We start from the raw sequence: 7,577 nt of genomic DNA, 5'->3' as shown, positions 1-7,577 counted from the left end.
CATCTCAATAAATAAAAATTTAAAATTACATAAATAAAAAAGACATACCCAGTCTGAAAAATAAGTTAATCTTTATCTCCATGAATGAAAAGCAGAAAAGAATACAAAGTGGTTGGAGGCTGAAGAGCCTGGACCCTGCTGGGCTTTGGAAACCAAAACAGTGACAGGTCCTTTGGGATAAAGGAATCAAATGACTCCTAGTTGGAAGCTGGGAGGTTGGGTGGACCCCAGTACTTGAAAGGATGCTGGCCGGGCGCGGTGGCTGATGCCTGTAATCCCAGCACTTTGGGAGGCTAAGGTGGGCGGATCACCAGAGCTCAAGAGTTGGAGACCAGCCTGGCCAACATGGTGAAACCCTGTCTCTACTAAAAATACAAAAAAGTTAGCCGGGTGTGGTGGTGGGCACCTATAATCCCAGCTATTTGGGAAGCTGAGGCAGGAGAATCCCTTGAACCTGGGAGGCGGAGGTTGCAGTGAGCTGAGATCACACCACTACACTCCAGCCTGGGCGACAAAACTCTGTCTCAAACAAACAAACAAACAAACAAACACAAGTGTGCTGGAGGGTGGGGGAGTCCGCTGCTGATCTGTGGTCTGTGTCCCTGGCTTTATGGGTTGTATACCTCCCCAGTATCCCCAGGACAGGAACTTGCAAATGCTGTAAAACCTGGAGGCCACTGCAAAACTGTCGACATCAGACTAGCAAAGGTGATAGGATGAAATAGGCTTTTACAAAAGTTTGACAAGTTTTATTTCGAATAAAATGAAGACGAGCGATCTAATTATCTATCGAGAATAATATAATATTGGTACGAAACTGGAACAAGGATGTACAAGGACAGCTCACGGTAGAACAGTCTGAATGACGAGTCTTTGTCACAGGGAGAGGGCACAGGGCAGTGCTTAGTGCTCGGCCTCTGCAGCCAGGCAATCCGGATTTCTACTCCTGCTGCCACTGCTTATCTTCCCTGTGACCTTAGGGAAAATGATTTGCCTTCACTGTGGCTTAACTCCCTCGTAGATAAAGGGGGAAATAACTTTTACAATAAGCCTTCTAGGATGAAATGAAATAATTCAAGGAAAGTACCTTAACAATACCCAGAACATAGAAAACCAAATAGATGTTAGCTGTTACTAACTTTTATGAACATGTATTCCAAAATTTTAAATACAACAATACCAAGTCAAATGCAGCAATGTACAGACACACACAATGTATCATGGTGAATTTGGTTTTATTACAATAATGCAAGGACAGAGTCAACATCAGATAATGCACTATTAGCAAGCTAGCTTCCTTTTTTTTTTTTTTTTTTTTAAGACAAAGTCTCACTGTCACCGAGGTTGGGTTGCAGTGTCAACATCTTGGCTTACTGCAACCTCTACCTCGCCAGCTCAAACAATCCTCCCCACAGCCTTCCAAAGTGCTGAGGTTACAGGTGTGCGCCCCCTCACCCAGCCCTATCTTCCTTAATGTAAAGCAATTATCATAATTAATAGTAAAATTTTAGAAGCACTTTTCATCAAAGTTAGGATGTAGACAAGGGTACTTTCTATCATTGTCTCTACTGAACATGGCACTGGAGGTCCTAGGTAATGCATTAGGATAATACATATGAAATTGCCATTTTTTAAGGTTATGGAGTGCAGTGGAGTGCAGTGGCACAACATCAGAAATGTATGTAATTCAACCTACAATAGAAATAAATCGGCCGGGCGAGATGGCTTATGCCTGTATTCCCAGCACTTTGGGAGGCTGAGGCAGGCAGATCACCTGAGGTCAGGAGTTGGAGACCAGCCTGGCCAAAATGATGAAACCCCATCTCTACTAAAAAAAAAAAAAAAAAAATTAGACAGGTGTGGTGGCAGGTGCCTGTAATTCCAGCTATTCAGGAGGCTGAGACAGGAGATCTCAAGCTCGGGAGGTGGAGATTGCAGTGACCCAAGATTGTTCCACTGCACTCCAGCCTGGGCAACAGAGCGAGGCTATGTCTCTCTCTCTCTCTCTCTCTCTCTCTCTCACACACACACACACACACACACACACCACACACACACACAAGAAAGGAAAAGAAAGAGATGAAGGAAATAAAATTTTTAAATTGGAAAAAAAAAATCTACCTGTATTTTCAGACCATATGATTGGCTATGCAGAAAATCCAGAAGAGTATACAGATAAGTTATTAAGACCAGTAAGAGAGTTAGCAAGGTTTTTGAATTCAAGATCAACTTAAAAAACTATTAGCATTCTCATACATCAGTAATAACAAATTAGAAAATGTAATAAGAAAAAGAGATTCCATTCGCAATAGCAACAAAACCCTGACAGTATATCTAGCAAAATATACACAAGGCCTTTCATGAAGAGTATGGCCATAGCCTGAATGTATCTCCCAAAATTCAAGTGTTAAAACTTAATTCCCAAGATGACAGTACTAAGAAGTGGGGCCTTTGAGAAGTGATTAAGACATAAGGGCAAGCCCTCATGCATGAGATTAGTGCCTTATAAAAGGGCTTGGGGGGGGGTGGTAAATCTGTCCCTTCTGCCTCATAGCATTTGTCTGCTCCAGAGAAAGCAGCATTCAAGGTACCATCTTGGAAGCAGAGACCAGGCCCTCACTAGACACTGTATCTGCTGGAGTCTTGATCTTGTTCTTCCCAACCTCCAAAATGGAGAAAATAAACTTCTGCTCTGTGTGAATCACCCAGTCTCAGGTGTTTTGTTAGAGCAGTTTTAAGGGACTAAGACAAATATAAAAATTTCCCGGGGACTTAAAGAACTGACTGAATTGAAATATATGCCATATATATTATGAATCATAGGACTCATTTTTTTCACAGATCTTGGTCACATTGAAGGGGAGGGAACTCTTCTGGCTGTGTACACCAGGAGGCAGGAATTTTTCTTTCCTTTTTCTTTCCTCCTTCCTTCCTTTTCCTTTGTCTTTCATCCCTAAAAGAGGCAGAAATTTTTAGAGGCAGGAATATTTTCCCTAACAGAGATAGGTTTGTTTAGAGTATTGTCCTACTTAAAAACAAACAAACAAAACCCCCATAAAGTCTCTTTTCCCTCAAAGAGGCAGGAATTTTGAGAGCCATCAGAATTCCACCTGCCACAGCCCAGAAATCTGTATTTTTCTCAAGTCTGCAGCCATGGTGTTTCTGATGGCTCACACTGCTTTATTCCGTTTTTAAAGGGTTATTTTTATTGAAAAGCATTAGGGTTACGGTTTAAAAAATCTTTTCCCTAACAGAGATGGGTTTGTTTAGAGTAATGTCCTACTTTTGACTGAAAAGCTGAGATTCACTTTCATGTAAAGTCATTTTATACCCTTATTAATTTAGGTGCCTTTAAAAATGGTATCAAGCAGTTTTTCTCAAAGTGTATTCTGTTAGCCACCTATATTGGAGAGTTGAAAGGAGAGAGTCTCTACTTTGAATTTATGGGAAAAAAATCTAAAATACTTTTTATGATGAAGGACCTCATGAAATGTGCCTGTATATATTGAAATTTGCTGTCACTGACCTCTGTGCCTACAAAATCCAGTCCTGGGGACAGGCATTTTTACTGTTTGCTGAGGGACGATGATTTATAGATTCCAGAATATCTCAGTGTGAATGTTGGTGAGAATCACTGCACTGAAAAGAAGGGCAGTGTTGCAGTTATACATGGGGGTTTTGGAACTTTATGTTTGTATAGTGACTCTGAATTTGAAGGTATGCAATGTCTTCTTTTTTGAAAGGATGTTATTGACACTGGCGAAACAATGCAAACTTTGCTCTCCTTGGTCAGGCAGTACAACCCAAAGATGGTCAAGGTCACCGGGTATGTATGACATTTTGACATATAATATTTTTCTCATTTGAAGGAGGATTAAGTGATTGCTTCTTTCTAAGGATAAATGTTTTCAACTGTCATTTTATCTTTAAAAAGTAATTTAAAATTATATAAGACTTAAGATATAATCCTTTTAAATAATTTTGTCATATGTTAATAAAACTTATAATTATGGGCACTTCCTTGCCTAATATTAACATTTATTTTTTTCACCATGCTGGAGAAAAAAAAAAAAAAAAAACAAAAAACTCAGTTTGTCCTGAGTAGCATGGCAGAGGATTTTGGGCCCCCCTTACAAAATTAAGAATCGGGATTCCAAATGGGGTGAGGAAGTGATAGGAAGGGGTGGGCCCTGAATATCTGGACCTCCTGGAATTGAGTGATGGATGCTGTGTTGTCTTTGTGTCTATGGTGAAATTTTATAATGCCTGCTTCCCTTTTTTTACTAAGTCAGCCTTACCTCCTTGCCTTACCTGTGCTGTTTGACTTTTGCTTTTATAGTTCCACCTGGGTTTATTTCTCATTTTAGTTCTGTCTCTCAACAACTCTGCAGTGGCATTGTGATTCTCATTTTACACGTAAGGATACTGAGGCACAGGGAATTACCGAAGGCACAGAGCTAGTCAGCTATAAAGGTGAGATTTGAACCCAGGGCACCTGACTCAGAGTTTATGCTTTTACTACTTCAAGTTTTAATATAATGACATCAAACAAACATTTAAGAACATGTTTCTTTCTTTTAAAATATCATTTAAAAATTTAAGTCTCTGATCAATCTGCAGTTTTTATGTAGGGGTCAGGTAGTGATCTAACTTTTATTTTTTTCCTAAGTGATTGACAGATGTTTATAAACCCCTTTAATCACAGTATGTGTTGAGCATCTTTGAATCAGAGTAAGCCTTTAGTGAGCCATGTGTCCGCAGTTTGACTATGTGGGCTTTTCTAATATCCAGTTCAAGTGTTTCCCAGTGAGTTTCTCTTAAACAGATTTGGGACAGGCACTATGGGAGTATGAGTGATGTGTTATAGGACACTAAGTAGTATCCTAAGAAATGGCAAAAACCACAATCACTTTTGCAGCAACCTAATAGAAACTTACCAGTGCACTTGCTTATTTTTCTACCTGCTCTTTAGGGTTTTCAATGTCAGCCTACCGTGGCATAGACTTTAATCCTCTGGGTACTCTTTTGTTGTTCTTTCCTGTATATGCTGTGGAACTGAGATTGACTGGTTTGTGACAGAGAGAGATTTTGTGTTGCCACAGGTAGGACATGCTCAAAAAATACTTGGGTCATTTGTTGACGCAAGCCATCTATTCGCCATAGTTTTGTAGCACTGATCTTGCATACATTTCATGTATCTTCCATGAACTCCACATCAGTGCTATTTATAGGATACTCAGAGAGAAATTCAACACTAAGGAATAAGAGTGTCAGGGAGAGTTGAGTTTTGGAGAGTCACAAATCTTGTAATGTCTAAGATTTGTAATGTCTCCCTGCTGAGAACTAGTTGTGGCTTCCTTGGAGGTGATATCGCCTCTGTTGAGAATAAATGGCCTACTGTGATCACACCACTGCACCCCTGCTGCATTCCAGGTGGGGCGACACAGCAAGACCCTGCTCAAAAAAAAAAAAAAAAAAGAGAGAGAGAGAGAAAAGAGAGAATGCATGGCCTACATGATGTCTAAGGTTCTTCCCACCCAGTTCCTGTTTTCCTGTTCTAGGCAGAGCAGTAAAGTGAGAAAGACATGGACATGGGAGTTTAGTCTGCCATTTCACTGCAACTTAACCTGAGAAACTCTTCCATATTTCATCTCTCTGAACGTATTTACTCATCTTTAAAGGGGAATGATTGTTAACATCTTTTTCTCAGGGGAACTGTGTGAGTCAAGGAGATAATATATTTGAAAATCTTTTTAACTGCGAACACTGATTCACTGTTGGCTACAATGTGATCTCATTGTAGTGAGCAGCTGGCTAACTGCTTAAATATGCCTTTAGAATGTAGGGAAGACAGTAAGATTTTTAGCATATTATATACGCAATTGGTTCTGGAACTGTAAACATACTCTTTTTTAACGGAATTATGAGTCACATAAAATTCACTCTTTTGAAGTTGTACATTCCAGTGGTTTTTGGTATATTCAGAGTTGTGCATCTACTACCACTATTTCATTTCAGAACTTTTCATCAAACCCAAAAGAAACCCTGTACCCATTAGCAGTCAGTCTCCCTTCTCCCAGCCCCTGGCAACTACTAATCTACTTTCTACAGAAAGTCTGTACAGATTTGTGTATTGAGGGCATTCTGCATAAATGGAGTCATGCAATGTCCTGCCTTCTTTCACTCAGCATAGTGTTTTCAAGGTTCATCCAGGTTGGAGCGTGTATCAGTACTTCATCCCTTGTTTTGACTGAATAATATTTCATTGTATGACTATATCTCGTTTTGTTTATCCATCTGTTGGTGAACATTTGGGTTTCTACCTGTTGGCTCTTATAAATAATGTTGATTTGAATGTCTGTGTACAAGTTCGAATACCTGTTTTCAGAAGTATGTAATTGCTAGGTTATATGGTAACTCTATGTTTAACATTTTGAGGAACTGCCAGACTGTTTAACAAGATATATGTACTATTTTACACCAGTAATGTCTGAGGGTTCCCATATCTCCACATCCTTGACAACACTTGCTACTGCCTTTTTTATTATACCCATCCTAGTGGCTGTGATGTGGTATCTCGTTGTGGTTTTGATTTGTGTTTCTCTGATGAATAATGATGGTGAACATGTTTCTGTCTGCTTATTTGGCATTTGCATATATCTTCTTAGGAGCGGCTACCCATTTACAGTATGGAAAATGCTTCAGAAGCAACTCTAGTCATGCCTTAGAGATGGAGCTTTATTAAACATTCAGATCCGTAGGCATATGAGGTGCCGAGTTCTCCTGAACTCCTCATACAGATTGCACTGAGTTTAGTGAACCTTTTCTGGAGCATTCCTGAGTTCAGGTAGAGGGAAGGGTTTTGGCTGTGATTGGCTCGTTATGTTCTTTCTAAAGGGAAATGGAATTGAAGTGTCTCCACTATCCATTTACTGGAAGAGTCATGAGGGACATGGTTAGATGATCCCTGGGAGCCTATGGCTTAGGTCAGTTGTTCTCTACTTAGGCTGCACATTGGAATCACCTGAGAGGTAAAACCAAAACCCAGGACACCCTATGCCTTTGTCTCATCTCCAGCAATTCTGAGGTGATTGGTCGGGGCTGTGGCCTGGGCAGCCTGCCTCTCATCTCCAGCAATTCTGATGTGATTGGTCGGGGCTGTGGCCTGGGTAGCCTGCCTCTCATCTCCAGCAATTCTGAGGTGATTGGTCGGGGCTATGGCCTGGGTAGCCTGCCTCTCATCTCCAGCAATTCTGAGGTGATTGGTCGGGGCTATGGCCTGGGTAGCCTGCCTCTCATCTCCAGCAATTCTGACGTGATTGGTCGGGGCTATGGCCTGGGTAGCCTGCCTCTCATCTCCAGCAATTCTGACGTGATTGGTCAGGGGTGTGGCCTGGGTAGCCTGCGCCTCATCTCCAGCAATTCTGATGTGATTGGTCGGGGCTGTGGCCTGGGTGGCCTGGGTAGCCTGCGCCTCATCTCCAGCAATTCTGATGTGATTGGTCAGGGCTGTGGCCTGGGTAGCCTGCGCCTCATCTCCAGCAATTCTGAGGTGATTGGTCGGGGCTGTGGCCTGG

Source organism: Trachypithecus francoisi, unplaced genomic scaffold (assembly GCF_009764315.1).
Source record: "Trachypithecus francoisi isolate TF-2019V2 unplaced genomic scaffold, Tfra_2.0 Contig00738, whole genome shotgun sequence".
In the NCBI taxonomy this organism is placed as follows: Eukaryota; Metazoa; Chordata; class Mammalia; order Primates; family Cercopithecidae; genus Trachypithecus; species Trachypithecus francoisi.
This window is presented reverse-complemented; position numbering follows the sequence as displayed.